The sequence below is a fragment of the Mercenaria mercenaria genome, unplaced genomic scaffold (assembly GCF_021730395.1).
Source record: "Mercenaria mercenaria strain notata unplaced genomic scaffold, MADL_Memer_1 contig_3066, whole genome shotgun sequence".
NCBI lineage: Eukaryota > Metazoa > Mollusca > Bivalvia > Venerida > Veneridae > Mercenaria > Mercenaria mercenaria.
The window spans coordinates 29,336-55,285 of record NW_026461171.1 but is presented as its reverse complement, the minus strand read 5'-3'; the positions used below and the strand labels follow the sequence as shown (position 1 = coordinate 55,285).

The 25,950-nt window shown below is 35.9% G+C and overlaps 1 long non-coding RNA gene across 1 annotated transcript in view; it reads left to right on the top strand.

Annotated features, from left to right (window-relative positions):
* LOC128552707 (uncharacterized) overlaps positions 1-25,950 on the top strand; it is a 46,044-nt gene that overhangs the window by 4,641 nt on the left and 15,453 nt on the right. The window contains exon 2 of the long non-coding RNA XR_008369150.1: positions 23,146-23,186. This is a non-coding gene — a long non-coding RNA (uncharacterized LOC128552707). The remainder of the gene's footprint in view (positions 1-23,145; positions 23,187-25,950) is intronic.

Here is a 25,950-nt window from a genome sequence, read left to right as displayed (position 1 = left end):
AGCTTTGATCTGGTCTTAAAGTCTCTCTGTGTGTTTTTAGCTCACCTGTCATGAAATGACAAGGTGAGCTGCTATTGTGTCCGCTTGATGTCCGTCGTGCAACCTGGTTTCAGATCTCACAGTGCTGGATATATTCCCACATGTCGACATAAGTCCGGCAAAGATCAATAGAAAACTTGTTGTCAATGACATTTTAAAATTAAAAAATGGAAACTCCACAGATTGCTCAACAAGACAAAATCGAAATTGTACAGTTTGATTCAGAGCCTGTTCATGGACAGTAGTGGAAATGCAACCTTAGAATTGCCATGATGCAAGAAGATAAATCTGACAATTAATAGTCACTGTGAATCGTCAGAAGTGCCGGTATCATCTTCATCCTAATTAAAAAGTGAAAATAAAATAGAGTAGAGAAACTTAGTGGAAACTTCACAGGTCGCTCAACAGGACAAAAACAAAAATGTTGCAGGCTCGGTTTGATTGAGCCTGCTCATGGACGGTAGTGGAAATGTATGCTACCATCCACGCGCTCTAGCCCCGGGTTGAGCAGAACTCAACATTTACACATGCTAAAAGTACAAAAAACAATTTAGAGACATCCGCAGATGTATTCAAATGGCGGTGAAAATGGAACCTTCAGTGATACACATGTTGAGGCGTGTAATTCCATGAAGAGCGGCGTTTGGTCCCCAGATAAAGGAAAGGGTTTGCCCGAAATGAGAAAACAATGGGCAGAACTAAACAAACTGAAATTTAGGAAGGGGATAACTTGACCCTTTTAGTACTTTTAAATTAATTCAATTTGTCGATCATCTATTAATTACGTTAACAGTTATTCAGCCATTTTTACGAATAATTCACAACGTGGCATTCACATTGTTCTGACATTAAAATGATGTGAATTTTGTTCTACAAAGCAGCATGAATGCATTTGCCAAGTTTGATAGTGTATACAGCTGGAACTTTTGCTTAAAATAATCTTGACACATGTTTCAGATAAATTAAATTTAGACTACTGTATTTATCATCAGATTAATGTCCACTTGCATAATTGTGCCTATTTTTAATTCATTTAATGTTTTAATTAATTAAATTTCAGGCATTTAAATATGCTTCACTGTATGAGCTTGTGTGTGAAAATATATTTAACTAAAATTAAATAAAAAACATAATTTTAAAGATTTTGAATATGATATAAGCTCACATTAGAGCGAAATGCTTTTGGCAAGCTATTGTGACCACCCCATGTCCGTCATCAAACTTTTATTCTAATTAAAGCTTGTCGTATTTAGAAATGAAAATTATCTTAATTTTCTTCAGCTTTTCACATTCTGATTAATTGCTGCAGATTTCAATACTCTGCATTAATTTGCGTAACTTTTCCGATTCTGATCTTCACTTAAACCAAGGAATATATTGCATCTGGAATGGAGTGTTATCGAATAATTTGAATCACGCCTCATAAGAGTTGTAATTCATATTATTGTGATCACCCAATCTGCCCGTTATTATACCTTTTGTTCATTTCAGCTTTCTTTCCTGGAAAATCAAGGCAAAGAAACTGGGAAATTTACACATAAAATGTGGATAATATTCCGCAATCGCATTCTGCAGATTCTTCGCATTCTGGTTAATTGCTGCGAATTTCCTCGGGTCAGTACTCCGCATTGATAGCGAAACTTTTTCCGATACCTGATTCTCTCCCAGTTTCCGCATTTTTTCCGCATTCTAGTTTTGTTGCGGATCTCCGCAGCTCAGTACTCCGCTTTTTTTACGCATGACTTGCGGAAATAGTCCTGCGGAGGAATTGCGGAATTCCGCATTATTTGCGGAGATCTGAGCTAAGGGTGACTGGGCAGAATTACACCAAACTTCACAGGAATGATCCTTGGGTGGTCCCCTTCAATAAATATTCAAAGAATTTAATTCCATGCAGAACTCTGGTTGCCATGGCAACCGAAAGCGGCGTGTTTTTTTTCACCAAAATATTTGGCGAAATTCGGCCCCATTACCCCCTCAAAATAGTATGTTTTATTCCCCTTCCCGATGCTTAAAATTCCCCTCCGAAAAAAAAAATGGCAATCAATTAAATCATAATTCATTAGATCTAGTTTATCTTATTTATTTTCATATAGAAAACAGTTCACTGCGGTATCTCTCGTTTTGTTTACATCAACACTTCCCTTGACAAATCAGAATCATTAAAGCGCTTTATTATTCTGCACAACAACACTGTTGAATGTTAGTCTGTAAGTGATTTGCATTCTGTTTGTTTGGCCGGGTAGTGTTGAGTTTTCCATCTTCTAGTCAGTTAGGGTTTGATTTTATGCTTTGGGAAGGGACTAGACCAGCGCATACATTTTTTTTACAGTTTGTTTTTTATTGTAACAGGTCAAATTTAACAGTGACTGCAAATGTAAGAATCAACAGAAATAAAAAACAGCCACTCACCGACTTGTTTAGGAAGGGACCTAATGTCTGTTGTAATAATGCCCCCTTTCGAAGATTGGGCCTTGTGTCAGGAAAAATGATAGTTAGGTTGGCCATGATCAGCAGATGACCCCTATTGATTTTGAGGTCATTAGGTCAAAGGTCAAGGTCACATTGGCCAGGAACAGTTAAACGATTTCTGATCTTCTTGTTCAAAACTGTAGGGCCTAGAGCTTTGCCATTTGGTGTGTAGCAAAATATAGTGGTCCTCTACCAAGATTGTTCAGATTATTTCCCTGGGGTCAAATATGGCCCCACCCCGGGGGTCACGAGGTTTATATAGACTTATATAGGATTTTTTTTTGAAAAAAGCTCTTGTCCAAACCCACAGGGCCTAGGGCTTTGATATTTTGTATATGACATCATCTAGTGGTCCTGTACTAAGACTGTTCAAATTATTTTGTTCAAATTATTCCCCTAGGGTCATATATGGCTCCGCCCTGGGGGTCACATGGTTTACATAGACTTATATAGGGAAAAACTTTGAAAAATCTTCTTGTCCAAACCACAAAGACTATGGCTTTGATATTTTGTAATGTAGCATCATCTAGTGGTTCTCTACCAAGTTTGTTCAAAGTATCCCTCTAGGGTCAAATATGGCCCAGCCCCAGGGGTCACATGGTTCATATAGACTTATATAGGGAAAAACTTAGAATCTTCATGTCCATAAATTACATCATTCAAATTTGGACCACATGTATATTTTTGAGTGGCAAGATGAACCTTGACATGAGTTGGTCTTGATCTTGACCTAGTGACCTGCTTTCACATTTTTGTAGCTACAGCCTTCAAATATGGACCACATGCATAGGTTTGCGTATTGAAACAAACTTTGACCTTGTTATTGACCTAGTGACCCACTTTCACATTTTTGAAGGTACAGGCTTCAAATTTGGACCACATGCATAGTTTTTTGTTTCAAAATGAAATTTGACCTTGATTTTGACCTAGTGACCTACTTTCACATTTCTCAAGCTACAGCCTTCAAATTTGAACCACAAGCATAGTTTTATGTACTGAAATGAACTTTGATCTTGAGATTGACCTAGTGACCTACTTTCACATTTTTGAAGGTACAGGCTTCAGATTTGGACTGCATGCATATTTTTGTGTTCTGAATTGAAATCTGACATTGATTTTTACCTGGTACCTACTTTCACATTTCTCAAGCTGCAGCTATCAAGTTTGAACCACATACATAGTTTTGTGTATCGAAATGAACTTTGATCTTGAGATTGACGTAGTGACCTACTTCCACATTTCTGAAGGTACAGGCTTCAGATTTGGACTGCGCGCATATTTTTGTGTTCTGAATTGAAATTTGACATTGATTTTTACCTAGTACCTACTTTCACATTTCTCAAGCTACAGCCTCCAAATTTAAAGCACATGCATAGTTCTGTCTACCAAAATGAACTTTGACCTTGATATTGATCTAGTGACCTACTTTCTCATTTCTCAAGCCACAGCTTTCAAATTTGGACCACATACACATTGTTTTGTACCAAAATTAAATTTGACCTTGATTTTGACCTTGAGCTAGTCTTGAAATTTGGAACATTCAAAAATGGCTCAGTGGATTGCACCAAGATAACTCTGTAATCTCTTGTTAGGTTAATAGGTTAAAGGTCAAGGTCAGATTAAACCAGAATGGTAGAACTTTTGTTTACAATGAGCATATAATTTCTGTTCCTTGTGCAATTACTAAATGCATCCAGGGGGGCATTTCGTGTTCTTTGGTAGTCTTATGGATGTCTTCTCTTCCACATTTGAAAAATTTATTTGGTTATCTGGTATTGATATGCTACATTGTGTTATATGTCATGTCACATGCTCTTATGGGCCCTGAATTTATCAATACACTTGAAACTATAGTTTATTTCAACACAAATGAAAATTCCCCTTTTCTTGGTTTTACATCGTATTTTTCCCCCTCCAAAGGGCATCGACACACTTCCCCCAAAACTGAAAAAAATCACTGGAAAGGAAAAACTTCAAAAATCTTCTTGTCCAAAGCCACAGGGCCTATAGCTTAGATATTTGGTGTGAAGCAATGCCAAGTGGACCTCTACCAAGTTTGTTCAGATCATGACCCCGAGGTCAAAATTGACCCTGCCACAGGGGTCACTTGATTTTACATAGATTTCTATAGGAAAATCTTAATTTAAAAAAAAAAAATAAACCAGAAGGCCTAGAGCTTAGATATTTGATATGTAGCATTGCCTAGTGGACATCTACAAAATTTGTTCAAATCATGACGCCCGGGGTCAAAATTGACCCTGCCCAGGTGTCACTTGATTTTACATAGGAAAATCTTCAAAAATTTTCTAAATGTAAACCAGAATGCCTAGCTTAAATATTTGACATGTAGCATTGCCTAGTGGACCTCTACAAAATTTGTTCAAATCATGACCCCCGGGGTCAAAATTGACCACGCCGCAGGAGTCACTTGATTTTGCATAGGAAAATCTTCAAAAATTTTCTACAAATAAACCAGAAGGCCTACATCTTAGATATTTGACATATAGCATTGCCTAGTAGACTTCTACACCTGCCCTATGGGGTTACTTGATTGTACATAGAAAAGTCTTCAAAATTTTCTAAAAATAAACCAGAAGGCCTAGAGCTTAGATATTTGAAATGACGCCCCCACTCCCTTCCACAGCCCAAGGGGTCACTTTATTGTACATAGGCAAATCTTCATAAATTTGCTAAAAATACCAGAAGGCCTAGATCTTAGATATTTGATATGTAACATTGCCTGGTAGAGTTCTACAAACTTTGTTCAAATCATGACCCCCAGGGTAAAATTGGCCCGCCCCAGGGGTTCCCTGATGGTACATCGGAAAATCTTCCAAAAAATTTCTAAAAAGCATCAGTTTGACATTTGAAACATGTATCTCATATTATTCAGGTTAGCAATTGAGGGTCATCATGACCCACTTGTAATATATTATTTTGTTACTCTTATGGTTTTTTTTTACTCGAAACTGGATATGCTCAGCTAATTTGCATAAAATGAACCAATGTCACAAACAACAAATAAAACGTTAAGAACGTTTTTTTCATACGCCCGAAGGGACGTATTACGTTATGGTTCCGGTGTCTGTCTGTCCGTCCGTCCGTTAGCAATTTCGTGTCCGCTCTGTAACTCTTGAACCTCTTGAAGGATTTCAAAGAAACTTGAAATAAATATTCACCCCACTGACATGACGTGCAGAGCGCATTTTAATTGTAATCGCTCAATGTCTGGCGTCTGTCTGTCGTCTGTCAACATTTAGCTTGTGTATACGATAGAGGCTGTATTTTTCAACTGATCCTCATGAAATTTTGTCAAAATTATTGCATTGATGAAATCTAGGCCGAGTTCGAAAATGGGTCATCTGGGGTCAAAAACTAGGTCACTAGGTCAAATCAAAGAAAAACCTTGTGTATGCAAAAGAGGCTGTATTTTTCAATTGATGTTCATGAATATTGGTCAGAAGATAACCTTGATGAAATCTAGGCCAAGTTTGAAAATGGGTCATCTTGGGTCAAAAACTAGGTCACTAGGTTAAATTAAAGAAAAACCTTGTGTATGTGAAAGAGGCTGTATTTTTCAATTGATATTCATGAATATTTGTCAGAATGATAACCTTGATGAAATCTAGGCCAAGTTTGAAAATGGGTCATCTTGGGTCAAAAACTAGGTCACTAGGTCAAATCAAAGAAAAACCTTGTGTATGCGATAGAGGCTGTATTTTTCAATTGATCTTCATGCAGGGTTCCCACGCTTCTTTGAAAACTGGAAAAGTCCTTGAATTTTTCATTTCATTTTCAAGGCCTTGAAAGTACTTGAATTTTACAGAAAGAGTAAAAAACCTGGAAAAAGTTGGGAATTTTGTTCTTTCTGTATGCTCACAATATTGCCAGTGTACATAAAAAGCAAGCATATTTAAATAGGGAAACACGGGCATTGCTATCTCTGTTCTTGAAAAATTTGCGTCTAAGATTGTAAGGAAGGATAACTCTTCACATCAGTTGAGATTTTAGTGGTGTTACACCTACTTAGTCTATATGGAGTTGTCTTTCTTTGTAAAGCGTCTGGTGATTAAGATGAAAGAAAAATGTGGCACACTTCGAAAAAGGATTTCTTTCCTACAAAGAAGAGAAATATGCAAAGCTAGTGTAAAATACGACCTCAAAAGTCTGAAAATTGACACGAAATCGGTATTGCCAGATGACTGCATTGTCCTTTCCAAATAATCTGACTGAAATACATCTGACAAATTGCAGAACACCCTTAAAATTGAATCACAAGGTGAAGAGATGCTTATCAGCACAAGAAGTCAATCTAAAAAGCAACCTACTGACAACTTTGAAAAGTCTTAAACACTTGGTGAAAAATGACATTGAAGTGACAGTGAGCGAGGCAGAAGTATTCATTCCCTTTAGGGATAGCGCTAGCTTATTTTCTTAAAGTTCTGCCACCTATTAAAGGTGGATAATCAGATTTTGGCCATGTAACGGATTTGTTCGAAACTTTAGCATCTGATCATTTACACTCATTTATGTTCACTTAACACTTAATACAAATTAGATTTTCACTGGAGGTATTTTTAAAATTTCATTTTCCTATCCTGGTTGCCCAACCAAGATAGAGTTATTTTATCATAAGTATAAATTTGATAAACATACTTTGCCTAAGGAAATGTATAAATATTAGACATATTGTAATATATTTGTAAAATATTTGCATTAAAAATTATGTATTTAGATGGAATTCATTAGAAACGCAAGTTTGAAAAAATGTTATTACCTCCCTTTGCCTATCTTGGTTGCGCAACCAAGATAGATTGGAAATAAATGAACTCAGAAGCTACACACAGCTTTAAAACTTGCATTTTGGTTCAGATTGTTCATTAGTTGATATGTCTATCAAATGCAAATGTAAAACTAGACATTGTATCGAAATAAAAAGAAATACCCAGCTTTTTATATACTTTCATATTAAAGAGGAGTAATTACAAAATTTTATAAAAATAATAAAATATACATTTCAAATAGGAATCTAACTCTATGTAATCGGTCTTTTTGTTCCTTAAATAATTCTCTACCAGAATATACAAAAAGTAAAAAATGTCATTAAATGTTGATTAAATGTGATTGACCAACTTTAAAGAGCTTAGAGGCAGTGAAAGAATTTCACTTCTGAAGGGACTTGAACGTACAATGTCTGGATCAGGTTTGGGCGCTCTACCTTGAACCACGAGGCGCTCTATTAGTCCTTGAATTTTGTGAAAATGTCCTGGAAAAGTCCTTGAAAAGTCCTTGAATTATTTCCACAGAAAAGAGTGGGAACCCTGTAAATATGAGTATTGGTCAGAATAATTTCATTGATGAAATCTAGGCCGAGTTCGAAAATGGGTCATCTTGGGTCAAAAACTAGGTCAAATCAAAGAAAAAACTTGTGTATGCGATAAAGGCTGTATTTTTCAATTAATCTTCATGAGTTTTGGTAAGAATGATTGCCTTGATGAAATTAAGGCTGAGTTTGAAAATGGGTCATCCTGGGTCAAAAAGTAGGTCACTAGGTCAAATCAAAGAAAAAATTTTGTGTATGAGATACAGGCTATATTTTTCAATTGATCTTCCTAAAATTAAGTCAGAATAATTGCCTTGATGAAATCTAGATCGAGTTTGAATATGGGTCATCTGAGATCAAAAACTAGGTCACTAGGTTAAATTAAAGAAAAACCTTATGTATGCGATAGAGGCTGTATTTTTCAATTGATCTACATGAAATTTCCTTAGAATTATTGCCTTGATAAAATCTATATTGAGTTTGATTTTGGGTCATTGGACTCAAAAAAGTAGGTCACTAGGTCAAATCAAAGAAAACTCTTCTGTATGCAATAGAGGCTGTATTTTTCAATTAACCTTCATGGACTTTGGTCAGAATGATTGCCTTAATGAAATCTAGGTCAGGTTCTAATATGGGTCATCTGGGTCAAAAAGAAGGTCACTAGGTCAATCAAAGAAAAGCCTTGTGTATGCGATAGAGGCTGTATTTTTGAACTGATCTTCATGAAATTCTGTCAGAATGATATCCTTGATGAAATCTAGGTCAAGTTTGAATATGGGTCATCTGGGGTCAAAAACTAGGTCACCCAGTCAAATCAAGGAAAAACCTTGTGTATACGATCGAGGCTGTATTTTTCAATTGATCTTCATTTAATTTGGTCAGAATGGTTGCCTTGATGAAGTCTAGGTCAAGTTCGAATATGGGTAGTCTGGGGTCCAAATCTAGGTCACTAGGTCAAATCAAAGAAAATACTTATTTATACTCAAGATTTTTTACTCCAATTTTAATGAAATAATGCACGGAAGGGCACCTGGGGTCTTCCTCCACCATTATATTTATAATATTTATAAGAGCTTGTCTAATTATTTCCTTCGGATAGAGTTATATGAAATGTTTGTGGAAATAATTAGACGAGCTTTATAAAAGATTTGAATAGTATAGGCTTTAAGTATGAAACCTAAATATTTTAAAAAGACTGTGCACAATGGAGAAACATGACGTGTTAGTCCATAATATGATAATAATAATAATAGGTCGATCTGTTAAAGTGAGTATATCGTGTCTGTGTGATGAAAATACAAGAGATTTTAACACTAATTTATCCATTTACAACTAGAAAATAAAAGGGCGGTAGACAAATACGTGTTTTTCAGTGAATATTTCCTGAATGTTAGAAAAAACTACAAATGATATGAAAAGTTCGATACATCCCCATAAAAGCGTGTTTATTGTAGGTCATCCTCGGCCAGTTCCCAATAACAAAGCTTTAATAATGAACAAACTGCGAAGGAAAGCGTTACCTTGACTGGTGAAAACTACTGCAAAGAGCGCCCTGCTCACACGTAATTATACCACCTGTCAACGCTTACGTTGAGACTCGGTTTTATAGTACAATTTTTGTCTGGAATATTTGTCAGCAACCACTGGTTGGAATTTAGCCATACTTCGTAGGAAGCTTTACTATTGAGAGGAGTCTGAGATAATTATAATCTTCGTGTTTCATGTTGAATGATTTTTCACTGAATTATTGCCCTTTGATTATTCAACATTAGTAAACTGTAACGCCATTATAGTTTGGAGTATTTCTTAGCAACCACTGCCTGGAGTTCAGCAAATATTCATAGGAATCTTCAATCTTAAGAGGAGATGTGCATATTTTCTTTATTATCTGGTGGAATGAGTGCAAATTTTGGGGAGCATCCATCTTGTCATATTGTACAAGAAAAACTTTATCCAACACTTACCCTCTCATTTCATATTTCAAATGACTTTCAAGCAGTAGAACTGAAAGGATTGATGTGAGCATCGGCGGGCAGCTTCTAGTTTTGGGCAATAAAAGTTAGCTTTGAGGAATTTTATTAGACTTTACGTACCGGTTATTAATTTTAATTCTTGTCAGGATCAGTCTTCAGCAGCCTGAATATTTAGCACTTGATGGAAATGGATGCCTCGGTGGATGATTACAGCAAATAGTCTTCAGGTAATGTTACAAGTAGTGCCATGAGTAAATGTATATTACTTTTTTATAGCTTGGTGGTAAGATATTTAAGCCAGGCTGTGTAACATAAAAATACTAAATTTGATAAGTAGGGAGAAATGATCCATTTACCTGTAACCACAAAGTCAATTTGAAATTTGAAACTTAAACATAATCCTAAAAATCAGGAGGTATGAATAAAGCAATGTACATATTAATAAAAAAAAGAGAGATATGTTTATGAATGCTTCCTACTTCAGCATAAAAAACATCTTTCAGTAGATTACATGTATACATTAATTATAAACTGACAAATGTATACAATTTATTTTTAAGAATGTTAAGGGTGTATGATTTTGAAAAAAAATGGTAAGGTAGATTTCTTTGAAGTTCAGAGCACCTCAGATAAAGCCATAGAGTCATGCAGTGCAAAGTAGGCCTGCACCAAAAAAAACTAAAAAAAAAAAAAAAATGGAAAAATATAGCAGATGTGTTGCTTCAAAAATTCATTCCGTTTTTATTATTTGCAAAATACAAAAATGGGTAAGGGTTAGATAAAGGATGGAGGTGTTGAGGAAAGTGGAAAAAAGCAAGGATGAATATTGAACGGGAAAAGCCACACTCCGAAAAAACGTGATGTCTCTACACCTCAAACAACAGCAGCGCAAACATGCGGACACACACACACACACATACATGTAAACGCTACCAGTCGGGGATGTAAGTTATAAACCTACTAAGTGGAAACTTCTTTATTACTGTACCTACAGTTATCATATTTCTGTCGACTCTTATTCCTATCATCTTTAAATTATCAGAGGCTTTAGATTAAAGCTATCTTCAATAGTTAAGCAATGAGATTTTTCACATTCAAAATGGGGCACTTTGTTAAAAACCAACTGAGGTGAGTGTATTACAAATCAGGTGTTTGTGTATAGACGAAATGTGGAATTGTGTGTTTCAACAAACTGGGGAATTAGTGTAAAGACTAAATGAGGTACAAATGTATAACTAAATGGGTGCGTGTGTATAGTTGAAACGAGGAACTAGCCATCAAAATAGTATATGCGGAATCACTTGTTGCATAACGTGTATATGAGTAAAGTCAGTCGAGGAATTTGATTTGATTTGATGGGTTTAACGCTCGTTTTCAACAGTACTTCAGTTATGTCAGGCAGGCAGTTTACTCAACAATTGTTCCTTGGAACATCCAGTAATAGTCTCCCATCCTCCGTAAGAAACTGACAGCTTTCTTACAAAAAGAGACATGGTTGGAAGCAGGACTCGAACCATTGCCCCTCAATCAGTGAGAGCTTATGGTGATTTTAAATCAGCGACCCTAACCACCCAAGCACAGAGGCGGTCAGTCAATCGGAGAAATTCTATATTCTGTTTGTAAGCGGTACGTCAATCCTTTCAAAATTCAGTCAAAGTTGCCTATGTCAAATGTTAATATTAAAAGTAATGTTTTAAGAAGACATAAAACGATCGAAGAACAAGCCAGATACTTGGTGCAGAAACACAATATATCACAAAAAGTATCTGGTTATATCAACTTTATATTTCAGTCAAAAGCATTACTTACAAAAGCGGCTGGACTTCGATATTAGGTGAATATTATATACTGTAGTCCCCACTTATGTTTTAACTAAATTGCTAAGCAGTCAATTTCTCCTTCAATTCCGTCTAAATCAAAGAACCAATTTAGAGACGCAATATTGTAAATGAACATTCTACCCTTTGCAAATGAATACTATTCGTTCCAAAGACAGTATTACTGAATATGGTTGTAAGTACAATAAGAACAGTATTAAGAAGCAAAACATATAAGTGGTTCCTATAAGAATGATTCTGATTAAGGAAATCATCCGTATCCGAGTACACTAAAAATAAACAGACAACGGCCTGATCGAAGTTAAGTTCATATGTTTTTATCCCCCCGCCAAAGGCGAAGGGGATATTAGAAATGCTCTCCATCCGTCCGTCCGTCCGTGTGTCCGCAACGATCTTTCTCCGGAGCATAACTCCAAAAGTACTGGAGGGATTTTCTTCAAACTTCATACACTGATAGAACACTTTGGGAGGAAATGCAGTGTAAGAACAATAACTCTACCTTGCCTGTTTTTTGAGTTATTCCCCTTTATCTTATTTTCTTAAAAAAATTTGTCCGGAGCATAACTCCAAAAGTACTGGAGGGATTTTCTCCAAACTTCATACACTGATAGAACACATTAGGAGGAAGTGCAGTGTGCAAGAACAATAACTCTCCCTTGCCTATTTTTTGAGTTATTCCCCTTTATCATATTTTTTTAAAAAGAAATGTCCGGAGCATATCTTTTTCATGCATGGAGGGATTTTGATATATCTTGGCACAAATGTTCACCACCACGAGGCGGATTGTCATGCGTAAGAACCAGGTCCCTAGGTCTAAGGTCAAGGTCACACTTAGAGGTCAAAGGATACAAGAATGAAAACCTTGTCCGGAGCATTTCTTCTTCATGCATAGAGGGATTTTGATATAACTTGGCACAAATGTTCACCACCACGAGACAGAGTGTCTTGCGCAAGATCCAGGTCCCTAGGTCTAAGGTCAAGGTCACACTTAGAGGCCAAAGGTCAGATACAAGAATGACTTTGTCCGAAGCATTTCTTCTTCATGCATGGAGGGATTTTGATGTAATTTGGCACAATTATACACCATCATGAGACGAAGTGTCATGCACAGTTCCCTTCTTTAGAATTACTTCCCTTTGTTGTTACTTTAAATAGCTTTTATTGTAACTTTTTCATTACTAGTCGTAGGGAAAAATCGAGACCACTTTTCTGTAGTACAACATGCATGCTACATCCAATTTTGAGGTGTATTTTGACCAATCTCTACCTGGTAAAGATTTTTGTGTGGACTTACAATTTTTTTTTTTTCTTTAATATTAACTTCCCTTAGTTGTTACTATAAATAACTTATATTGTAACATTTTTATAATTGACCGTAGGGAAAAAACAAGACCACTTTTCTGTGGTACAACATGGATTTTACTTCCCAATTTTAGGTGTATTTTAAGATATCTCTACCTGGTAAGGCCTTTTTTGTGGACTTAGAGAAACAAAAGACTTACAATGATTACTAAACAACCACAAAATTAAAATTCCATTTGCAAATACAGCTGCTAGAGTAAAGAAATTTGCTGTGACGGGTGTATATTGTGACATTCTGGCACTCTTGTTCCCTGTTAGCTTTCCATTCCTTCTTTTTACAGTAGCCATATAGAAAAACATCATAGCTATACTGTTCATGAAAATTAATAAAATTTAGCAGTAAACCACCTCACCACTGACTTATTCTTTCTTCCACATCTTTAAAAACCCCTGATGCGAACCACAACTAAACGGTTCTTCAAAGCATTCCCCAAAATTAATACTTTCAGACACTAACTTGCCAGGAACTTTAGCCTTCATTTATAATATGCCCGGTGGGGAGATTGGCCATGTCTAACATGGCTCTTGTTCACTTTTTTTGCGCTCCTACCTTTGAAATGTTATATTATTATAATGAATACATTGTATAAATTATAATGATTAAAACTTTAGATAGTACCAGTTGCTATTTTTAGCTCACCTGTCACATAGTCACCCTTCTTGTCTGCCTAATAGCAGCTTTATTTATAATTTGATTTTTACCAAACTTGCACACAACTTGTATCACCATAAGATCTTGGTTCCTTTCTTGAACTGGCCAGATTCCTTTATGGGTTCCAGAGTTATGGCCCCTGAAAGTGCCAGTATTAGCTATTTTGACCTTGTCTGCACAATAGCAGCTTCATTTATGATTTTATTTTAACCAAACTTGCACACAACTTGTATCACTATAAGATCTTGGTTCCTTTCTTGAACTGGCCAGATTCCTTTATGGGTTCCAGAGTTATGGCCCCTGAAAGGGCCAAAATTAGCTATTTTAACCTTGTCTGCACAATAGCAGCTTCATTTATGATTTGATTTTAACCAAACTTGCTCACAACTTTTATCACCACAAGATCTCAGTTCCTTATTGAACCGGCCAGGTTCCATTATGGGTTCCAGAGTTATGGCCCTGATAGGGCCTGAATTAGCTATTTTGACCTTGTCTGCACAATAGCAGCTTCATTTATGATTTGAATTTAATCAAACTTGCACAAAACTTGTGTCACCATAAGTTCTTGGTTCCTTTCTTCAACTGGCCAGATTCCATCATGGGCTCCAGAGTTATGGCCCTTAAAAGTCCAAAATTTGCTATTTTTTTTGCTTTTGCAGCCATATAGAGACTTCATTTATGGTTTGATTTGATACAAACTTCCAAAATATCTTCAACAACAATAAATCTTGGATTTCATGAGACTTCAAATCACTTGCCCCTCATCGATGTGGGTTCGAGTCTCACTCGGGGCTTTGAATTCTTCATGTGAGGAAGCCATCCAGCTGGTTTGCGGAAGGTCGGTGGTTCTACCCAGGTACCCGCTCATGATGAAATAATGCACGGAGGGGCACCTGGGGTCTTCCTCCACCATCAAAGCTGGAAAGTCGCCATATGACCTATAATTGTGTCGGTGCGACGTTAAACCCAACCAAAAAAAAAAAAAAAAAAATGGATTCCATGATGAATCTGTCAGATCCAATCGTAGCTTCCAGAGTTATTTTTTATCTGATTACCTCCCCTGATTGTAATCAAAATGGATTTATATCAGTAAGTACTTATAGGATTTACATATATTTGAAATTTCATTATTGTCATTAGTTGGACTGAGACAATCAGGGTAGATAACTATGGACTGATTTTATATCAAATTACCTCCCTTTATTTCAAATTAAAATGGGTATATCTCCGTAACTAATGAAGATACTGGGGGCCTCCATGGCCGAGTGGTTAAGGTCGCTGACTTCAAATCACTTGCCCCTCATCGATGTGGGTTCGAGCCTCATTCAGGGCGTTAAATTCTTCATGTGAGGAAGCCATCCAGCTGGCTTACGGAAGGTCGGTGGTTCTACCCAGGTGCCCGCTCGTAATGAAATAATGCACGGAGGGGCACCTGGGGTCTTCCTCCACCATTAAAGCTGGAAAGTCGCCATATGACCTTTCATGTGTCGGTGCGAATCAAAAAAATAAAAAAAATAAATGAAGATACTGGTCTGAAATTTCATTTATGTCAGCAGATGGACTTGGACAATCAAAGAAGATACATATTGACTGAATTTATGACAAATTACCTCCCTTTATTTATTATCTAAATGAATACACCTTAGCAGCTTCTAATGAGATTGGTTTGAAACGTTATTTATGTCTTCCATGGTAAGAAATAGTCATATTAGATAACTCTTGATTGAACATTTATCGATATGAATACTTTACTAATTTATTGTTGTATAAAGGCTTGTACTCTGTATCTTCTACATGCATATACCAATGCATGATTACCTCCCCTGATTTTAATAAAAATGGATTTATCTCGGTAAATATTTATAGAACTCATTTGAAATTTCATTATTGTCTTTAGCTGGATTTAGGCAATCAGGGTAGATAGCTATGGACTGGTTTTATTTCAAATTACCTCCCTTTGTTTCAAATTAAAATGGGTGTATCTCATTAATGCCTTTTATTTTTGATCTTCCGGTTTACGGAACCGCTGCTCAAAAAAACGTGTTTTCAGAAAAAAAATAAAATTGGAAAAACGTGATTTTTTTATTTCCTCTGCTATGACATGAAAGCTTGCAGAAGAAAAAATGCATCGCGTATTCCAAAAAGAAAAAAAAAATCTCGTTCTTCGAATATCCGTCACGGCGAACAAGTCAAATCAACATTAGGAATTCCTATAATTCTATTTTTAAACTTCATATCTTATGCATGACGTAAATGTCCAATTAAAATTTCCGATATATACTGCGCCCAATCAGCATGCTTGTTACGCAATTTACGAAACGTTTAAAAATGGCTTCGCCCAGGCTGTATTATTTTGAGGTTTGAAGTAATTTGAATGAAAATGCAAGAACATTCAAAGTTGCGATGTAGTGCTTTCCTGAAAAAATGGCCAATTGTCGGTGATATGCAGTCTGTATTTAGTATACAACTACGTTTATGGTAACTGTCGTTCCAATAGCGCAATGCTTATTACGGTGATTCTATGCACCGCTTATTACGCGAACTTGAAAGCATTTTTTCCCGAAAAATATCATTTAAATACACAATGATGACAGTACTTTTGTTTGATGATATAAACTGGTACAGGGGACATTAAAACTGTGTAATTGTAAGGCCCGGTAAGCAAACGTTTAGCCTGTACAGCTTTTTGGCGTCCGGTAACCTATTTGTTTATAAGTTATGAATTACGTATTTTTAATGAAATTATTGTACGTTATATATTAACATCAGATTAATGTTGATTATAGATGTAATTACTGTCTTTTCCAATGTAGCTGTGCAGTAGATGTGGCAAGACAAATATTGACTAACAGAATTTTCAAAGATCATTGCAAAGATGAACTGTTGTGTTACATGGCCTATTCATAAAATAAATTAACAAATACCAAGAAAACCATATGAGGAAAGGCAAGGCTTCCAGTTAACAGACATAGGCTAGGTGTCTGTGTACCAGATGGCTAGACACTTCCTATTCCTAACACTTAAAAAGATAATTGCTTATTACGCACAGTGCAGTGTATGTTGTCATATAGCTGTACCCCTAAGTTTCAGACTGGGTCCATAAACAGCCAAGATGCTTGAAAGCTGCTGAGTGTAAAATCATATATCCATGGGTTTAAGATCTGACAGTGTTGTTCAAATGTGGGGAATATTAGATTCTTCCATCTGTTGTTTTAACAGAAGGTATTAATTTCAGTTAGTGTTTAACATATGACTTCTATGTCTCCAATCATTTAGTTTGTGAGAATATATGCAGTTTTTATGTATAGTACAGTCCTTTCAAGAAAAATGTTACAGCTACCTGCCCAGCTGTATATTAATGTAATTTCACAGAAATACCTAGACAAAATTTTTTCTCAAGCTGCTATGACAAGCCCCAAGGCTCATTTTTAATCAAATATAACCAAGGTCACAGGTATATTTGCAGGAAAAAGCATCAAAAGTGGGAAAGAAGATTATAACATGCAGCCTGTGTGATGTTATGTAGAATTTACCCATATTCCTTTCAAAGGTCCGTTTTCTACGGAGAAAAAAAATTCTGATTCTGTTTTTTAATTTTATTTTTTTTTCCCTCCTCCTACGACCATGTGTCATCGTGGCGGTTCGTAAACCAAAAAATAATGGCCTAACCAATGAAGATACTGATTTGAAATGTCATTTGTGCCATCAGATGGACTTGGACATAACTTTTGACTAAATTTATGACAAATTACCTCCCTTTATTTTATGTAAACAAATATATCTCAGCAGCATCTAATGAGATTGGTTTTAAATGTTATTTAAGTCTTCCAGGGTAAGGAATAGTCATGTTTAGTACAAAAATGCAGCATTTGAGCCTTGGAATCTCAAACTTGGTATGGAAATTGGCCCTGACCTGGTCAAAAGGGACTGTTACAAGAAAATGTTTATCCTGATGATATTTAATGTGTATACCTATGTGCTCTATGTCAAAACTTGATAATATCATTTTGAGCAATGGTACTCAGGTGAGCGATACAGGACCTTCATGGCCCTCTTGTATCGTGATTAGTTTCAAAAAGAAAAAGTATTACAAAATGGTAAACAAATGATGACCGCAGAGTAGGACATAAACCCATGACCCTCAAGGATATTGTTTCACTACCTGTTTACGAATGAAGGCAAAATCTCTTAAATTTAAGACGAAAAGCTATAGAGTTATTTAGGTGATTAATATGAAAAACATAGATCTGAAGCAAACACATGACCCTAAATCAGGAAGAAAAACAGTGACAGCATTTATTTTTATTTGCACTTTTTCTCTATAATAGGCTAGTGAAAACATGATTTTTTTTATGCCGCTGAAGGGAGCCATATTAGTTTTCAACTGTCCGTCCGTTCGTTAGTTTGTTCGTTAGTTCGTTCGTCACAACGTTAACTTTTTGCATGAAGGCACTTTACTTGCGAACCACTGCACCCAGGACCTTCAAACTTCACTTGCTGATAGTACTTATTGAATACACGACTCCTACTGACTTTGGGGGCACCATGTCAAAGGTCAAGGTCACAGGGGCCAATGTTAACTATTTGCATGAAGGCACTTTACTCGCGAACCACTGCACCCAGGACCTTCAAACTTCACGTGCTGATAGTACTTATTTAGTACACGGCCCCTACTGACTTTGGGGTCAAAGGTCAAGGTCACAGGGGCCAATGTTAACTTTTTGCATGAAGGCACTTTACTCGCGAACCACTGCACCCAGGACCTTCAAACCTCACAGGCAGATAGTACTTATTGAGTACACGACCCCTACTGACTTTGGGGTCACCACGTCAAAGGTCAAGGTCACAGGGGCCAATGTTAACTTTTTGCATGAAGGCACTTTACTCGCAAACCACTGCACCCAGGACCTTCAAACTTCACATGCTGATAGTACTTATTGAGTACACGACCCCTACTGACTTTGGGGTCACCACGTCAAAAGACAATATGTCTGAAATCATTCGTCCTCCACCTCTGATAATTCATGTCACCATTAGTGACCATTAGTCACCATTAGTGACAGCTCTTGTTTTTAGAAAAAAGACATTTACGGATACTTTTCAAAGTAATATTTCAGGTTTTATTATATAGAGGCAAGAACTCTGCCATGACACGCAGTTCCCGATTTGCATACAAATTGTTCTTTCCTACCTGAGATAAACTGCAAAAAATATAAACAAAATGATGAACAAACATCATTTCGAGTCATATATATTTGGTTAGCAATGGATTTTCATGTTTTTTCTTCTTCTGTCATGTTTGTAGAAAACAAGGTTGCTTTACACGCTGTCAGGTAATCTTTTAGATTTCTTGGAGATTATGGGTTCGAATCCCACACTGAGAAAGTCTTTTTTACAGTTTTCCGACACTTTTCCTTTTTGAAACTGATCATTATGTAATAGCAGATAATACTATCTAGAGTTCCATATCATGAACATGTACAATATAGCATAACATCTTAAAGGTAGAAGCATGGAAACTGATACACAAAACTGCTATATTTACCGCAGTATACTAGTATTTTCTACAAAAAGCAAATGTACATGGCTCTTTCAAACAAAGGACATGTTGTGCCTGAATGCTCCTGTAAAAATCATTCTGATCAAGGATGAGTGAAATGAAAGCAGTCATAGGTATTTTAAATGCATTTGGTATTGTTGTTGTTTTAATATATATGTACTTTCATGTCCTAATGATTATATTACATTTATTTTTCCAAGAAAAAGAAAAAACCTGAGTATTTCAATGCTGTATATACCAGTAAAGCATATATATGCACTGTCAAAACTAAAGGTAAATGCACTTGCACTCCTAATAAATGCCGGGTTAGTGTGTCGGCAAAAAGGGAAATGTCTTGATCTGTGCTGGTCAGTTAAACTGTGTTGGTCAGTAACCTAAGTAAGTCAGTCAGTAAATTCTTAATTTAGCCTGCCCGCTTAGCTCAGTAGGTAAAAGCGTTGGTCTACGGATCGCGGGGTCGTGAGTTCGATTCTCGGGCGGGGCGTATGTTCTCCGTGACTATTTGATAAATGACATTGTGTCTGAAATCATTAGTCCTCCACCTCTGATAATTCATGTGGGGAAGTTGGCAGTTACATGCGGAGAACAGGTTTGTACTGGTACAGAATCCAGGAACACTGGTTAGGTTATCTGCCCGCTGTTACATGACTGAAATACTGTTGAAAAACAGCGTTAAACCCAAAAACAAACAAAACAAACAAAATTCTTAATTTATAGTGGTCCCATTTAGCTAATCTATTCTTCTTTGGGGGCCCTCTTTGGATTAGAATGAAGAGTATTTTGATCATAGTAAACAGTTTAACAAAGCTGTATGCATTGATAATAATTATACAAACATGTCTACAAACATGTCTAAACATGATAAGCTGATATTCCTGTTTACTAATCTAAATATGATAAGGTTGTCTGCCAAAACCTGCCTTAACATTTTACAGCGTTATACGTATTTTTTTTTCTGTGTAAATTTCTTATTGCATAGGATTAACATGGAAACCAGTGGCTTCAACTTAGTATACATAAGTATTCTTTACCATTTGACTTCTGTAAGTGCTGGTGAATGTTTTCCATGTTAATTCTATGTTAATTTAAAAGTTTCTTACATGTGCTATTTAAAGAGTATATTTGTAATTGTGTTGGGGTGCACTTATTACAGTCTCTTGTGTCTATTTTATAAAATGCAGCTATATACTGTGGAATGGTTTTATTGTATTGTATTATGATTGTACATATATAGAAGAAACGGAAATAAACATAGTATATATATAGCAACAAATATTTAACAGAAATCAAAGAAATTATATATGCATAAAACAAGAGATATGAAATGGAGTTAGCATTAAAATCCATTCATCCATCGATCCATTTTTTACAGTTAAATTTAAAACATGGTAACGAAAATTAGGTTTTGATTTCTATTGGCAAACAATTCAATACAATTTGCCCGGAATATAAAAGACTATCTTTAAATAGTTAACAGTTTGTATTTGATATATACAGTTCAGGATGCGTGCTTTTGCAGAAATATTTCATTTATATAATAAGTATGTAAACCAGTCGACACTTTATACATAAAACATACCTTCTGGAAAAAACACAAACATACCTTCTGGAAAAAAGACGCTTATCAAATCTTAAATTATCATTAATTTCAAATCTTGATCAAAACCTTAAAATTCATTTTTCAAAAACAGTACTACAGACCCGTTTTTGTAGTCATCTGATTTTGTTTGTGTTAATTATAGACGTTTTTCCAGTAATCCAGGTTCATTTAAATATATGCTTTATAAAACAAAGTTCGATATGATACTGTTAAAAGTCTCTGATTCTGTACAATAACCAAATATATGATGCTACTTTTTGCAAACTTGTTTAATATCAATATCCCACTTAAGATTATATTGAAAGTATTTGCCAAGAATTTTCCGCCTGAACTTTGTCCAAGTAACTGAATAAATCATTATGTAAAACTGAATAATGTCGTTATCATTCTCTCTGGAAGCTATCTACTGTGTATGTGTGTTTAACGTATTTTTCAACAATTTTTCAGTCATATAAATGACGGTGTCTACTTGTAGCAGTGAGCACAATGCCCAACTTTATAGTGCTGCCTCACTTGAATATCACGCCGTAGACACGTGACATGATACCCCACCCAGACACATTATACTGACACCAGGCTGACCAGTCCTAGCACTACCCTCTTAATTCTGAGCGCCAAGCGAGGAAGCTGCCAGTACCATTTTTTACGTCTTTTGTGTGACGGGGATCGAACCCACGACCTCCCACACTCGAAGCAGACGCTCTACCACTAGGCTACTGAGGTGGTTCAATAAAAATATTGTACAACATTTTTTTCACGGGCCCGGCAATAAAATGTCTCAGTTTTCATGTTCCCATTAACGACTGTACTTGTGTAATGAGAAATAAAGGTAACGGCATTCATTCAATACATTACATTTTGCATTTTCTGACACCTAGGGAACTCACCTGTATATCGTTCTGTTTTCGGTTTCATCATCACTGTCAGTTCAATCAACAATTTTTTTTCGCTCTTCTTTCCCCTAAACTACCAAAATTTAGTGCTACCACAATACACATACGATGTGATATATTATTGAATTAACAGAACTGATTAGCAATTGAGTGAGGTCTTCCCCTTCCATCAAACAAAGTTTCTTAAAATGCAGTTTTGATCAAATTTAACTTTTACGGCCCTGAAGTTGAAAAAACAACAACATCACGTTCAGATAACTGTATACCATATCTATACTTATGCCTATCTAGAATCGTCGTACAATACAATAATTTCTTACATGTATATGAGCCTGTATGCTTTGTTGAAACATTTTTACATCATAGATTTCAACACATTGCGATTGCTGAACAAAATCAGTGCGAAAATTGCATGGAAATCCTGTGTTAAGATAATTGCATGAGTTAGCTACTGTATGATACAGGTTTTATGATTTTCACGTGTTCTTAATCAGTATTTTAAACATACTGGAGTCAAATCCTCTTATGCTTTTCTTTGATGTGTAGTAAATGTTGTTGTTTTTTTTTTTACAAATAATGAAACTGTATTAAAATTCTCTGGCTTTGCAGTATTAATTGCTTTGCAGTATTAATTGCTGTTGAACTTACATAGGTAATTGCATTATGAGCTGATTATATGATTCAGAACATCTTTGGAGGTAATACTACATTTATTTTTTTCAAATGCAGCACGGTAATTCAAAAGGAATTAGTATATTTCAGCACCGCGCTTGAAGTTGAAAGTTCGTTAAATTCAGTTGGTGGGAGTTGTGGCCCCTGACTTTGTAAAAATTGTTCATTTTAGTGTTGTGTCGCGCCTAGCTCCAAAAGTATTTGACGTAGAGTCACCAAAGTTTACAGGAATGTTGGTCAGCATGTGCAGTTGTGCACCTGGGGTTTCGCGTCCAGATTCATTCAGTCATGTAGGAGTTATGGCCCCTGACTTAGTAAAAAATTGGTCATTTTAATGTTGTGTCGCGTGTAGCTCCAGAAGTATTTGACCTAGAGTCACAAAAGTTTACAGGAATGTTGGTCAGCATGTGCAGTTGTGCACCTGGGGTTTCACTTCCGGATTCATTCAGTATTTTAGGAGTTATGGCCCCTGACCTAGGAAAAAATTGTCATTTTAATGTTTTGTCGCACGTATTGTTTTCCCAAAGTTGATCTGTGTCTTTTGTCATGTAGTCCCATGGACACATTCTAGTTGATAATATGAAGATTTCTGTTATTAAAATCCGCTAACATTGAGCATGCTCTGCCAAGGCAAATAAGTTTTGAAATAAAGACACCGTATGATGTCACTCAAGGGACATCAATGAAGCTGTATTTTTTCATCATTTTTGTTGTAAACTTGATATGACAAGTTTAATAATATTATCATGTACATGTTTCAGGCACATGGATGATCAAAATGAAGATAGTTCAGACGATGAAGGTAAATCTCTTCCACACTTACCCTCTCATTGCATATTTTAAAAGACTTTCAAGCAGTACACCTATAGTACATTTTGCATATGCCTTCATAACAAATTTCTCTAGTAACATTTTAATGTCAATGAATTAGTTTTTAACTCGACTATTCAAAGAATAGTCTAGCTATTCTACTCACCCTGGCGTCGGCTTCTGTGTCGGCGTCACACCTTGGTTAAAGTTTTGCATGCAAGTACATATGGCTATCATTTAAAGGCATATAGCTTTGAAACTTATTTTTTCTTTTTTTAGGTCAATTACCAACCTCACTGGGTCAAGTCCCATAACTCTGACATGTATTTTGGCCAAATTATGCCCCCTTTTGGACTTAGAAAATCCTGGTAAAAGCTTTGCGTGCAAGTACATATTATAGCTATTACTTAAAGGCATATAGCTTTGAGACATATTTTTAGAGGTTGTATTTTTCAGTTAATCTTCATGAATTTTGGTCAGAATGATAACCCTGATGAAATCTAGGCCGAGTTGGAAAATGGGTCATCTGGGGTCAAAAACTAGGTCACTAGGTCAAATCAAAGAAAAACCTTGTGTATGCGATAGAGGCTGTATTTTTCAATCGATCTTCATGAATTATGGTCAGAATGATTACCTTGATGAAATCTAGGCCGAGTTCGAAAATGGGTCATCTGGGATCAAAAACTAGGTCACTAGTTCTCAAATCAAAGAAAAACCTTGTGTATGCGATAGAGGCTGTATTTTTCAATTAATCTTCATGAATTTTGGTCAGAATGATTGCCTTGATAAAGTCTAGGTCAAGTATGAATATGGGTAATCTGGGGTCAAAAAGTAGGTCATTAGGTCAAATCAAAGAAAAACTTTGTGTATGCGATAGAGGCTATATTTTTCAATTGATCTTCATGAAATTAAGTCAGAATGATTGCCTTGATGAAATCTAGGTCAAGTTTGAATATGGGTCATCTTGAGTCAAAAATTGGGTCACTAGGTCAAATCAAAGAAAAACCTTGTGTATGCGATAGAGGCTGTATTTTTCAATTGATCTTTATGAAATTTGGTCAGAATGATTGCCTTGATAAAATGTAGGTTGAATTTGATTATTGGTCATCTGGGATCAAAAAGTAGGTCACTAGGTCAGATCAAAGAAAAACCTTATGTATGCAATAGAAGCTGTATTTTTCAATTGATCTTCATGAAATTTAGTCAGAATGATTGCCTTGATGAAATCTAGGTGAAATTCGAATGCGGGTCATCTGGGGTCAAAAAGTAGGTCACTAGGTCAAATCAAAGGAAAACATTGTGTATGCAATAGAGGCTGTTTTTTTTTTCAATTGATCTTCCTGAAAGTAAGTCAGAATGATTGTCTTGATGAAATCTAGGTAGAATTTGAATATGGGTCATCTGTTACTGTAGTCAAAAAGTAGGTCACTAGGTTAAATCAAAGAAAAACCTCGTGTATGTGATAGAGGCTGTATTTTTCAACTGATCTTCATGAAATTTTGTCAGAATGATAGCCTTGATAAAATCTAGGTCAAGTTCGAATATGGGTCATCTGGGTTCAAATACTAGGTCACTAGGTCAAATCAAAGAAAATACTTGTTTTGCGCCAATTTTAAAGATAAATTGGTCAGAATATTTTTTTCTATGAAATCACTAGGTCAAACATGTTTACACTGTTATGGTGTATTATGGTGTGTTTCTCAGGTGAGCGACCTAGGGCCATCTTGGCTCTCTTGTTTCCTTTTTCTAGGTCAATTTACATCATTGGGTCATGTCTCATAACTCTGACTTGTATTTTGGCCAAATTATGCACCCTTTTGGACTTAGAAAATCCTTGTTAAAGTTTTGCATGCAAGTTAATTCCTGTCTCTAAAAGTAATGCAGATATTGAATTGAAACTTTATGTGTCTTCGGGGTTATAAATCTAGGTGATAGCTTCAAGTCCCATAAATCTGACATGCATTTTGGCCAAATTATGCCTCTTACTTCAGTGTTATAAAGCTCATACATGTGATCTCCCGCGCGGGAGGGTCAAAATCCCGATTTTTTCACCTTGCCTCCCGTCTCTCGACCAAAACCATTTCTCCCGCTTTTCAAAACAAACATAAAAATCAGTATTATGACGGGGTTGATAATTGCCGAGGAGTGCCAAACATGTTTACACAGTAAATCAAAGTGTCACCGACTGTTGTGTATTATACATGTTTGACACACATGTAGCTGGAGGAAAGAGTTGTTTTTCACAGGTGAATTAGTAATTGTTTGTTTTGATAAGGGATTTGACAAGCAGGGCCTTTTCCACGTGTCTCACGTGGCCGAATATCGGCCCATTCTCAATGCCAATTAGGCTCCATTTCTTACCAATTTGAAGCAAAAAACTCCCAGTCATAAGAAATAATTCCCAACTGAAATGAATTTTGATTATTCAAAGAAAAGTTTTGTTCAGTAATAAATTCACATAAATAATTGTTGGAAAAACCAACCCATTACTGTTTTTAGAACAGGAGTGTTATTTCCCCTTGGCAGTGGCTAGGATAAGGTACCGTAATCCTAGCCTCTGAGTCTAGGATTACGGAAGTTCCGTATTTCTAGACAACCCTACGAGGATAGGCTAGGATTACGGAAGTATTTAAGAGGCATCAAATATATGTTAGAACATGCATAAATGATGTTTTAAACTTACTTTTTTCACTTAAAATAGCGATTTTTTCATGCCTGTCGTATCGTGTTATAATCCGCCATTTAGGGTTAACGAT